General features: G+C 42.0%; 1 non-coding gene across 1 annotated transcript; it reads left to right on the top strand.

Annotated features, from left to right (window-relative positions):
• Positions 1-12,897: 12,897 nt before the first annotated feature.
• Positions 12,898-13,004, top strand: LOC145151739 (small nucleolar RNA R71). The gene has a single exon (XR_013732296.1). It is a non-coding gene; the product is annotated as a small nucleolar RNA R71 (small nucleolar RNA).
• The last annotated feature ends 902 nt before the right edge of the window (positions 13,005-13,906 follow it).

Below are 13,906 nucleotides of genomic sequence, written 5' to 3'. Positions count from 1 at the left end.
AAACTATTCGATAAAACATTATTACATACCCTTCGGGGACATATAACGCTCATAACAAGGCTTAACGGAGTTTACAAACCTTGCATTTCGAAGCTAAACACTCGCAAAGGTCACAAACAAAGTCTCTCTCAATCTCTCTCTCTATCTCTCTTTATCCCAAATCTCTCCAAGTATGTGAAATCTCTCCCAAATCTCTCCAAGTATGTAAAATCTCGCCCAAATCTCTCCAAGTATGAGAAATCTCTCCCAAATCTCTCCAAGTATGTAAAATCTCTCCCAAATCTCTCCAAGTATGTGAAATATCTCCCAAATCTCTCCAAGTATGTGAAATCTCTCCCAAATCTCTCCAAGTATGTAAAATCTCTCCCAAATCTCTCCAAGTATGTGAAATCTCTCCCAAATCTCTCCAAGTATGTGAAATCTCTCCCAAATCGCTCTATATACCTTCCTCAGTCGAAAACAACCCAAAATAGAAGGAGAAAACCCAAAGGAACCCTCTTGGTCCGGACTCCTCTTAGTCCGGAACCCTCTTGGTCCGGAACCCTCTTAGTCCAGAACCCTCTTGGTCCGGAACCGGATAATTTCGCATCCTCTCTCAGCTTCGGAATTCCTTTGCTCCGGAAAGTAACTCCGGAATGCTTCGCTTCGGACCGGCTCGCATGCGATAGGAAGGCTTCGCCGGACAGCCTCGCATCTCGGAAGAACAAGTCCCGCTTCGGAAATTCAAGCCGGCTTCGGAACTCTCCGGTCCGGACCTCCGGAATTGAGCATATGGCTTCGGAATCCCCCAGATAGCTCCGAAATGCTAAGAGGGGCTTCGAAATTTTTGCTATGGCTCCGGATTTCACCCCTTCACTCCGGATTTTCTTCAATTTCGGACTTTTTAGTGATTTTAGGTGATCCTTACTCCGAAAATTTCCTCAAACTTTTATTTTTCATACTTTAAACACTCCAAACCCATATTTTGACATATAAGACCATATATATTCATAATTTAATTACATTTTGGGGGAAATCTAAACTTAAGAACAATATCTAGTGGGTAAGATATTGAGATAGAGTGTTGCTCTTTCCATGGAGTATGCACAAGTTAACCCCATACCCACATAGGACAACCCTCAGTCACTATTCAGCCATACCTAGTCAACTATTTGTCCTCTCACACCTCTTCTCCAGCTGGTATCTTGATCAAAAGTTGGAAACCCCCATCTCCTCTTCCACTTTACTCACTCTCTCACCAAGAAACAAACACTTCTCTCTCAATTCCTTCTCTAAGAACTTGAGACTCCAAGGATGCCTTTGAGCTTTTCACCCTCATTCATTAAGTATTCTCATCCTACATTGAACATTATTCACTCCTTCACTCAGATTATGAAACTCTTATAACAAAGGTCATCATATTTGTTACTAGATCTTCAAATCCACAAGTATCTCCCAAGTGTTCTTGACTTGGAAACTCCTTTTCTTCATCATCCATCTACTGAAATCAGTCAATGTGAGTTCATACCCCCACATTTTCATGTTTTCTTCAAGTTTTAGGGGGAGAATACAAGTTAAATCACCAAAAACTTAACAAAACTCAAACATCAGCGTTCCACAGAAACATTGAGTTCCATTCACGGACTGTTTTGAACATATTAAATATTTTAGTTTTCAAAACTATATTAGATGCAAATAGTTCAGGTGTATACCTTTAAAATGACTACTTGCACATGTTCATACGATTTTTCTAAAATTTATGGTGATTTTTACAAAACTGCTTATCACTGTAGCTACGAATTCGGACCAGTCTGTGAATATGGACATTTTCACACAAGTTAGAGACATCTAAAAATCATAATAAAAATTATGAACAAACTAGACACATTTTCTAAACTATCAGAGTTTACGGATTCAGTTTTTGACTTCGTATGATTTTTCTGTGATTTTTCTAAATCAGTGCAGAAATGGTAAAAACGAATTTACAGTTTACAATTTTCATAACACTTTGTAACATGTTGAGCAAAGTGTTAATCCTTGATGACTTAATATTTTGCATGTGTTTTCTGTTGTGATATAATTATATAACAGAAAAATGTTCACTAAATTGTAAGAATCGTTTATTAATACAATTATTACAAGATGAGGCATAATAAACATAGTAATGTTTTTGCTATACATTCTACTTACACAGTAAAGGTTTCTATACATTACCAACATTTTGATAAACTATAATAGGTATAGTTTATGTTTCATATACATTACAAACAATTAGTATAAACTATAACAAGTCATTTTTATGTTTCATTTACATCACACCACGAGAGAGTACATCTCGACAAAAAGGGGTTTTCAGTTCACTTTACGTAAATCTGTTAATGAATAAATTTGTGAGACATTCGCTTCACGTTACTTCCAAAGTAACAAAGTCAAAAGTCCTGTAAATTGTAACTAGAGTCTCTTGTAGGGAGAGCGTGATAGTTGTGTATTGATCTATATTGGGTCTGACAAACCCACACCTGAGCTGCATGCAACAGCTAGACCGGCAGGTCTGAGGTGACAAGTGTCATTTAACTTTGCGACGCCTGAAGAACATCGTATTACGAGGCCGACTAAGTCTTAGCATGGTTATAATAACTCACATGGGGTATTAACAAAACATAAGATTTACAGGATTTCCATTTAAACAAACGAGTTTATGTCAATTTAAACTTGCATGATTTACAAATTTCTATGGAAAATACTAGTACGTTAATAGTCTTGGCATTTAAGGCTACATTACATTGTTAAAAGGAAAATATCGGATTTTTCTGGGACAAACATTACTTTTACAAAGAAAGGATTTCCATATCTCATTCAAAAGCTTATGAACTCACCAACTTAATTGTTGACACTTTTTCAAAACTACTTATATTCTCAGGGAATCAGTAAAACAGGTAACCAGCGGCTTTTGAGGATGGAACGCTAAGGCGTCAAACATTTCATTTTTGTTGACATAATGTAATTGATTTAGAAACATGTAAACTCATACTACGATGTAACTTTTTCAATTATATTTATGTTGGTTGTTTGTACTTTGAGCACTATTATACTCGTTGTTGTGATACTATACATGAAGTCCTCCACCCCCGGACGTTTCCGCCATCCTTGGTCTGGGGGTGTGACAGAATCCACAGCTATCCTCATGCACCTTGCTGGGATAGAAGACCCAGCTGACTTGCGGCTCAAAGCGTCCACAACCACATTCGCTTTACCGGGGTGGTAAAGGATCCCGCAGTCGTAGTCCTTGACTACATCCAGCCACATGCGCTACCTCATATTCAGGTTCGGCTGATCCATGATGTGCCTCAAACTCTTGTGATCCGTGTATATGGTACAACGGACCCCATATAGGTAATGCCTCCAAATCTTGAGAGTGAATACCACCGCTCCCAACTCCAGATCGTGCGTAGGGTATCTCGTCTCATGCGGCTTCAGCTGCCGCGATGCATTGGCTATCAATCGTCCTCTCTGCATGAGGGCTGCCCCCAAAATCCTCAACTCCCTCGGGGAGTGTCAACACTGGCGCCTCGCATAAACACTGCCGGAGGGCCTCAAACGCCCTCTGCTGCTCAGGGCCCCACCGAAAGTCCACCCCTTTCCTCGTTAGAAGAGTGAGGGGTGCTGCAATCTTGGAGAAATCTCGAATGAATCTCCAGTAGTACCCTGCTAATCCCAAGAAGCTCCTGATATCTGAGGGAGATTTCGGAATCTCCCACTGCATAACCGCCTCAACTTTGGCCGGATCGACCAAAATCCCCTCCTGGTTAATGAGGTGCCCAAGGAATTGGACCTCTCGCAACCAAAACTCACACTTCAAGAACTTGGCATAAAGCCGTTCTCGCCTCAAAGCTCCCAATAGCTCCCTGAGGTGCTCCTCGTGCTGCTCTCGGGTCTTGGAATACACCAAGATATCATCTATGAACACAATGACCGAGCGATCAAGCATCAGTTTGCAGACCCGATTCATCAGATCCATGAACACTGCTGGCGCGTTGGTGAGCCCAAACGGCATCACCACGAACTCGTAATGACCATAACGAGTCCGAAACACGGTCTTCTCCACGTCTTCCTCTCTCACCCTGATTTGGTGATATCCGAATCTCAATCGATCTTGGAAAACCAAGATGCACCCTGCAACTGATCGAAAAGATCATCTATCCTCGGGAGTGGATAACGGTTTTTCACTGTTAACTTGTTCAACTCCTTATAATCAATGCACATCCGGTGCGAACCGTCCTTCTTCCTGACAAAAAGGATCGGTGCTCCCCATGGAGAACTACTCGGACGAATAAACTGCTTACCCAGTAGCTCTTGCAACTGAGATGACAACTCCTGCATCTCTGGCGGTGCCAAACAGTACGACGCCTTAGCGATAGGGGCCGCACCCGACACTAGATCAATCCTGAACTCCACCTGCCTCTCCGGAGGCACTCCAGGTAACTCCTCCGGAAACACGTCAACAAACTCTCTAACCACCGGGACCTCTGAAACTGAAGTCTGATCCCTGACCCGCGTATCCACCACACACGCTAAATAACCGACACACCCGTGCTGAATATACTACCGAGCCCTGGCTGCCGAACAAAACCCTGATCCTACTCTGGTGCCCTCACCATATACCAAGGTTGTAAAAATCGCTCGACGTTAGCTAGTCGGTGGACTAGGGTTAAGGGATTAATCGGCTAGGCGGAGATTAATCAGGGGATTAATCGGGGACCATTAATGGCTAATTTGATAGATTTTAAAAAATTAAATATGACTAATATCATATAAAAGTTCGTAAATATCACTAATATCATAAAAAAATAGGTTAATATGATAAATACAACACTAATCATACTTCAAATAGTTTCTGTGGATATATAACTTCTTCAAAGTGTTAGAATTTCATTGGGTTCTACTGTTTCAGTCATTGTGTATGTTGGGATTAATCGCTAGGCGCCCTCTAATCGGTCGAGTAGCGCCTAGGGATTAATCGGAGATTAATCGGCACCTAATCGGGATTTTTATAACAATGCCATATACCACCAGTTCTCCCCCACTTGGGGTTCGAACTACTACTCGCTGTCCCTCACAATCGATAATGGCGCCAAATCGACTGAGCCAATCCATCCCCACAATCACACATACTTCCCACATGGGAATAGGAATCAAATCTATCGAGAAGGATACCCCGAAAATCTCCAACTCACATCCCCGGAAGACCGAAGAAGTAGAAACCCCGTGTTCGTTGGCGATAGAAACTCGCAACGGACACTCAAGCTCATCTACCGGCACACTGAACCCCCTACTGAAAGTCTGAGATACAAACGACCGACTCGCGCCTGAGTCGAATAAAACCAATGCAGGCAAAGAGTTTACTAAAAACGTACCTAAACATAGGTACAAAAGATAAGCATAACACATATATGATAACTGAAATAGAGAATAGAAACATACCAGCAACCACATCCGGTGCTGCCCTGGCCTCCTCGGCCGTGAGCTGGAAGGCACGCCCTTGAGCCTTCAGAGGCTCCGTCTTGATTGGCCTCCCATCCTCAATCCTCAACGTAGCTGGTGCGGGAACCTGCGCCGGCTTGGCGGCGAGCTGCGGACAGTTGGTCTTCACATGACCAACTTGATGACAGTGATAACATATCCTCATATCTGCCGAAGGGGCGGACTGGCGACAGTCCCTGGCATAGTTCCCTTCCTTCCCACATTTTTGGCACCCACCACCTGCTCGACAAACTCCAGAATGACCCCTGCCGCACTTTCCACAAGTACGGCTCTGCTGACTTCCGGTCCTAGTATCAGCGGTCTTAGACCGCTTAGGTGCTGGCTGAGACTGTGCCGGAAACTGGCGCTGCTCCTTCAACTGCAGCTCTATCTCCAACTCACGCCGCCTCGTGGCTTCCTGAAGATCCAGAAGAGTATCACAACGTTGTGTAGCAACAAACTGACGAATATCGGTCTTGAGCATACTCAGATAACGGGTCATCTGAGACTGCTTGGAAGCAAGCTCCGGGAAAAACATAGCCCTCTCCGTGAATATGCGGGTGATCTCCATCACTGACTCTCCATCCTGCTTCAATGTCAAAAACTCCTGAGCAAGCCGCTCCCGCTCCACGCGTGGAACGTAGCGGGTGCGAAACATATCCCTGAACTGCTCCCAAGTAATAGCAGCTCTCTGATCATCGGTGTATGACCCAGTCGTCAGTCTCCACCAGTCCTTGGCCCCAAGCCTCAGCAGGTTCAGGGCACACCTGACCTTCTGGTCAGTAGGACACGAGCACATGAAGAAACAGCCCTCCACGTCAGATAACCACCTCATAGCCCTGATTGCATCCTATGTACCATCAAATGTCGGGGGCTTCGTGTTATCGAAGTCCCGGTACTGGAAAGCCCGGCTGGCTCCTCCTCCACCCCCTGCCGCTGTTACAGCCGACGTGGCTGCAGCGGCAGCCGTCTCTGCTAAGGCTGCATAACGCTCATCAAAGTACTCGACCATAGCGGTCTTGATCGACCCAAACATCTCTGGTAGTTGCACTCGAAACGCAGCAGCAATCTCATCATGCAGGATCTCCCGAATCCTGGCATCCAACTCCTCTGTCCCTATCTGCACCACGGGCTCAGGTGCTATAGGCACATCCGGGCCTCCGCCCCTGATCCTGATCCTGATCCTGATCCGGATCCAGTCGTAAAGCGTCTCGTCATCACCATACTGAAAATATACCCAAGACGTCAGATAAACAACATAATATTGGGAGACCAATTCCCACAAACACTAGGGGTTGTGACTTCCTTGCTACGCATATGGGTCCTGTGCTTTCAGTAGTACGGGCCCATACTACCTTCCACACCTACCCATATTTGTCTCAAGTATCACCACAACGTCCTAACAATAGACATCAACATAGCAAGCGCTTAACCCTCACTCCTAGAGGAATGTGAAACTATCTCACAACTGGCCTCACGGCTTCTCACGACCCATCCATCCATGAAACTTCCACCAACCCTGCAGCATTAGTGTATGCTAGCCACACATAACGCTGGACCTGATAGACTTTCGAATATCCAATCCTCCTTATCCTCCATCCCTTATTTTGAAAACCACTTTAGAATTTATTCTAAGATTTTCCTTGATTGGAGACTGGATTCACACGAGGGTTCCTCAAACTCACTCAAACCAAGGCTCTGATACCAACTTGTAACATCCAATAATTTTAAGCCAAATTTAAACTTTTTCAACCATGAAACCAAATAGTGTTTTACAAAATGTTTTCAAAATATTATTCATCAGAGTGTCCCAGAAATATAATCATATGGATGAGGAGCGGTACGGTCAAGCCTTAGCCTTGCCATGATCTCCGGAAGTACCTGAAACAATAAACTGAAACTGTAAGCCCGAGGGCTTAGTGAGCTACCCCCAAATACCAATACCAAACCGATAATACCATATCAATAACAGATAATCAACAACATGCATACTGGGCCTTCGGCCTGATCTCCGGAAGTACCTGAAACAATAAACTGAGACTGTAAGCCCGAGGGCTTAGTGAGCTACCCCCAAATACCAATACCAAACCGATAATACCATATCAATAACAGATAATCAACAACATGCATACTGGGCCTTCGGCCTGACTGGACCGCCCTGTAGGGCCTACAGTCTATCTGGATCTATCCCGAGCCTTCGGTATGACTGGACCGCCATACGGGCCTACAGTCTATCCGGACCGCTCGTAGGGTATGTTGGCCTTCAGCACAAAGCAGGACCTCCTCAACCCAAACATCAAGCAAATAACCATGTGTACATAACTAACATATACTGGCATATACATATATCAGATATAACTATCTCATAGATCATCGATCATAGCAATCTCTCATAACCAGAGCACCGAGCTAACCAGGTTACTAACATACCAATCCTAACGGATCATAAGAGCATAACAACATACTGTCTATCCTGATACCGATCTAACAGATCATAACAACATGTAGCATACTATAATCAAGATAACAACTAAAAGGGCCGGCCTTGGTGCCTTAGACCCTATTGATATAGTGAGGATAACTCACCTTGCTAGTAGCTCGGAATGATAATGTCCACACCTCCAGATATAGCTCGAACCACCTCGCTTGTAACCATAAGTGGTCCACTCAATAATCACTCAAATTACCAAAATGCCCTTGGGTGGTACAAGACATCCCACAGTCAAGTCAAGTCACTGGTGAATGGTCAACAGTCCATGTTGACCTATTTGCTGAATATAACTTTCTCTGCCTGGAGTCCCTCCTGATTCCAAAATTTCTCGACTCGACTCGTCGAGTCTCTAGCAGACTCGCCGAGTCGATACGCGACCCAGTGCTTGGAAGTCCAAACTGACTCGCCGGGTCATCTCCCAGACCTCGCCGAGTCCATGCGGGACCAATTTGGACAAAACCCTACCCGACTCGCCGAGTCATCTCCCAGACTCGCCGAGTCCATACGCATACTCTCATGATCAAGCGATTCTGAACTACCCCTTTGTTCCAATCAGTAGATCTAGGTCCCTTGAGTGCATTAGCAACGTAAAGTTGCTACCTTTACGTATTTGCATGGCTCAAATTCCACATCTAAGCTTGAAATGGGACTTTACTCATAATCAATGGTTCCTTCATGACCCTGTTAAGAACTTTATGAACTTAGGGCTCAAAAGAGGTTCAGATCTGAAGTTTCAACTTCAGATCTAGCTCCCATACCATAATCCCTTCATGAATAGCTAAAGAAAGCCCTAATCTTCACATATGAAAGATTCTAGAAGAAAAGAGGTCAAGGTAACAGCTTGTTACCTCCAAAACGTACCCAAGCTGAAGTAGACTCTGGATCCACACGAAATCCTTGATGCTAGCCTCTTGATCTACAAGTTTCCTTCACAAAAATCACTTCCCAAAGCTCCAAAACACTCTCCAAGCTCACACTCACAGAAATTAGGGTTTCTGGCTCTCAAGGGGTGATAGAGGACAGTGGGAGGCGCTAATGGTCCAATATATATGGTGCAAAAACCCTGAAATTTAGGGTTTCCTCTGCCAGCTCCTACTCGTCGAGTCCCCCATGCCGACTCGCCGAGTGTCATTAAATGACGTGTCCTGACCCGCTGCTACTCGACGAGTCACAGCGTCAACTCGTCGAGTAGACCTTAAAACATGAAATCTAAATGGAATAATAATGATACCTGACGGTTGGGATGTTACACCTTGACCTTGACTTGTAATGTTGCGATGTAGTAATCTACCGGAGTATAGATGGCGACCACTGACTAATCAAAACAAGTCATGTGGAAACACCGGCGGACTCATAAATTGTAGGTGATGAATTACGAGTTCAGACGATGTAGTAACTATGTATTCATGCGATGATACTCTAACCCTTACTGGATTGGAGGACTAATCCCCGAAACAGTACTGTTTATGTGATATAGGCAATGATTTTTAGGAAAAGTCCTTAGCAGCAAACATATAAGGAAATGCAATGTAGGCGATGATAGGTAAATGCGATGTAGGAGATGACCCTTAGGATAAATCCTTAGAGAAGAATAAATAAAGAAAACGGAGATGGGTAATCGGGTTAATTGTTTGACATGAAATATGTGAATAAACAAATTAACTATATTATTATGGGCTGCAAACCCTATGTATCTCACCAGGTTTCCCAACCTGACCCATTCAGTTTATTTGTATCACAAGAATCGATGCGAATATACATTACACTAGGAGATTAAAGGAGACATAGATCATTAGTATGAATTAATTTAAGATCTATTTATGCTTATGTTTTGTATCAGTTATGACATACCAGGTTTTGAAAAGATATCAATATCGAACGTTTCTTCGGAAATGTTTAATGTTATTATTATCTCCCATTGAAATAATGTTTTTGGGACCAATTCCGCAATAAAAGACATACTCTATTTTAAAATAAGCATAAATAAAATTTTTAAAATGACCGTAAATTTGGGGATGTCGCATCATTTCTACTATCTTCTAGACTTTGAGGTGAGTTTTCCTCACTGTACTCATGGGTCGAAGGCACCCATGTCGGCCCACTAGGTTGTGTTATGTATCCTTGTGTATAGGATGTTGTTATGTTGTACCGATCTGTTACATTGGTATATCTGTATGATTACCCGTACTTGTTGGTTATTGTTTATCTATTGCACATGTCGACATAGTGCGGTTGGGTTAAAGCGATACTACTTTGTGTTGTAAGTCAACAAACCCAAGAGCAATCCAATCATAAGTTTAGGGTCGGGAGGGCAATCCAGTCTTATGACCTGGGCTCGGGAGCAAGCCAGTCATGAGCTGTGGGCCGACCCAGTCTCATGTTGTGGGCTCAAGGGCAATCCAGTCTGATGTTAGGCCCAATGTGTATGCATTGTATATGTATTATTGTATGGGGTATTTTGGGATAACTCACTAGGCTTTGACTTACATTTGTTGATTTCATGGTTTCAGGTACATCAGACGATCGGGGCAAGGCTAAGGCGTTATCATACACATCCTCTGGCTGAATTATATTTTGAGAGATTTTGATACTCTGATTTTATGGATTTGTTTTGAAAACAATGATTTACTATTTATGGTTTTGTGGAAATGATTTTATAAAATAAAAAATTTTGTTGTGGTTTTTGGAATGTTACAAAGACAATACTCAATTTTTATAGTCTTCTTATGGCCCAACTTGCACCAAATGGATTTTGAAAGATTATGTGTTTCCTCATGCTTGGCAAGGCCTTGGGTATTGCTCTAAGTCTTACCATGTTTTGTCATTTTTATATAACCATGGCGAGTTGTGACCAGATATCTTTCTCTCTTCTTCATGGGTTAAAAGATATTTACCACGGTTAGCCGAGTTCAATTACGAAGTGAAAACATAAATTCTTCTTTGTTGGTGCGTTGGCTTTTTCTGCGCCAATGCGATTTGGGGAAACACAATAAAGGGATTCCGATCTTATCCCTCTTGGATTAACTGATGATCGGGCTTATGGAATTGACCACGAACGCTTTTGACCCACGGCGTGTTGTCGAGGTTTTACACACAAAATGTCTCTTTTATTATTAAAACCTTAATTTACTTTACCACTCAATTTTTAAGGACCCCACACTTGATTTTCACCAATTTCTAAAATAATTAAGATGACTAGATGATTAATTATCCTAAAAATGCAAAAATTAAACTAAATGAAAAAATGAAAAGAAATCGCAAACCAAGCTCGAGTTGCCTCCCGAGAAGCGCTTCTTTTTATTGGAGTCATGAGCCGGACTCCGTGCCACCTCACGTCGAATTTGTCGGAGTATCCATCACCAATTGCACCTTTTGCTCCTTCCATTTCCTTTTATAAGCTTGAACACGTCTAAGATAAGCCTTTTTATAATTTTCATTCTTACCCTTCGCATCATCTTCTTCGAGCTTTCTTTTAATTCCTTTATTCTTCTTAAGTTTATTTTCCACTTTTGCCTCATTATTTAGCTCCACGGGTACCATCTTCTTGTTCAAATTTAGTATCTTTCTTGTAGCCTTCAAGTCCGAAAGTTTTTGGCTTTTGATAAAACGAATAAGGCATTAGATTTATGCTAGCTCCAGAATCAGCTAAAGCATAACTCTTCAAATTATTCCCAAACTCACATGGAAGAGTGAGACGTCCAGGATATCCCATCTTCTTTGGTAACTCTCCCATAATCACTTTAGAACTTTGTTCACTAAGAATTACCTTGGAATTCTTTTCTGATTGTTGGCGAGTGTCAAGTAGATCTTGCAAGAATTTGGCATATTCGGGAACTTTATTTAATGAATCAATGAAAGGAGTATTTATTGGAATACCCTTCACTTGTTGCATAAACTTCAAATGCTCTTGCTCCAATGGGTGAATATGAGCTCATGACGGAAACGATAAAGGAGGACGATAAGCTAGAACATTATCCAAAATTTTCTGATTAGACCTAGCCCACATCGTGGAGATGGTATCCCCACGTCGTGAGTTCGATGTTTCAGAAACTTTATTTTCTTCGAGTTTAGAATTCTTTGGCTTTGGTCTGGTCTGATGTGGATCGACTTCAAGTGCTTCAAGGAACTCAGAAATGGTATCCTCTTCGGTTTCTATTACCATTACCTGTGATTGAGGCTTTTTCTCGGGGATTTTTGGAGATAATTTTTCTTGTACAAAAGTAGCTAGTTGACCTAGTTGGACTTCAATATTTTGGATTGATGCTTGGTGATTTCTTAGCAAGGTTTGCTGTTCCTTCATGATATTTTGATATTCCTTTATCACCGCATCTCTCTCATCGTGTCTTTTCTTGGAAACCTCCATAAATCTATATAACATGGTCTCAAGATCAACTTTCTCTTCAGGAGGTGGTTGTTCTTTTTGGTAGAAGCCTCGGTCATTCTGCCTATATTTTTCTTCTTTCAGTTTCTTATATTCGTTATATGGTAACCACTCCTGCTTTGGTTTCCTCCAATTTTCATCATATTTATCCCCATTCGAGTAGCAAACTTGCACCTTTTTATTTCCATGTTAATCCAAGTTGCAATCTTTTGTTAAGTATGGACCATTGCACCTTTCACAACCAACTCTAATAGCATGAATTGATTGATCCATCTTGGTCATTCTTTTGTCCATGGTGTCAAGCATAGCTAGTACAACAGCCATATCTTCAGAATTTCCTCCCCCAATTCCTTTAGCTCCATCATGTCTTGGATTATGGTACTCACGAGAATACTTTGAGAACTCTTCAATCAAATCCTTTACTTCACACAGATTTTCCTTCGTAAGTGGTCCTTAAGAATCAAGGAGTTTCCTTGTCATGACATTCACCTCGTCATAAAAAATAGACACCTCTTGTTGTATGTTAAGGTCATTTTGAGGACAGTTTCTTAGTAACCCTTTATAACGCTCACATGCCTCATAAAGCGACTCACCCGCGTGTTGCTCAAAGTTGGCTATTACCTTCTTGAGTTTAGATATCTTTGATGGTGGGAAAAATTGTTCTAGGAATTGCTCACGCATCTGTGCCCAAGTAGTAATTGCACCGGGTGGAAGTGCTTTCAACCAATCTTTTGCAGCTCCCTTAAAAGTAACAGGAAGCATCCTTAACAAAACCGTCTCTCTAGGAACATTTAAGACATTAAAATAATCTGCAATGTCATTGACCTCATCCAAATGCTTATAAGCATCCTAATGATCCTTCTTAGAAAATGGTACATCCTTATGTGAAGTAAGAATGTGTCCTTTCAACTCGACTTTTGTAGCAGCAAGAATTGTGGGTTGTACTAAACCAGGACCAACATCGTCTCTAATTCGCTTCTTGTATGCCCCCATGGACATATTAGCAATGTCTACCATCTCATTCTTTGGCTCGTCCTCGAAATCGCTTTCTTCAAACTCGGGTTCATTCTCGTATTCGGTATCTTTTGGATTTGGATTTTGTTCAAAGCTTTCTATTTTGCTCTCTTCCTTCCTTTGACTACTAGACTCACCCACGTTCTTTCCTTTCTTCTTTCCAAAAACCGATTTAAGGTCCTTGAAAGGTGACTTCTTTGGTGGGTTAGTTTCTTCTATGTTTTTATCCGTCTTTTTGTGAAGAGTCAACTCTAGATCTTCAAGCGGTGGTACCAAAGGTGTGTTGGAACCTCTTGTCATGAACTACTGCAATAAAAACAAAAAATAAAAACATAAATCTGAACAAAAACTAAATAAAATAAATAAAAAAAACTACCGACTGGACTCACGCCGTGAGCTTAAGGCCCACGTCGTGAGTTCAGCTCTGAAACAAAAACTAATGCAAAAAATTAACTTTTTGCAGGTTTTACCCCACAAAAAGGATCAATTAATCTAAAATAAATAAATCAACAATCAAATAA

The sequence above is a fragment of the Lactuca virosa genome, chromosome 1, assembly GCF_052849685.1.
Source record: "Lactuca virosa cultivar CGN04683 chromosome 1, Lactuca_virosa_CGN04683_v6, whole genome shotgun sequence".
Classification (NCBI taxonomy): Eukaryota; Viridiplantae; Streptophyta; class Magnoliopsida; order Asterales; family Asteraceae; genus Lactuca; species Lactuca virosa.
This window is presented reverse-complemented; position numbering and strand designations above follow the sequence as displayed.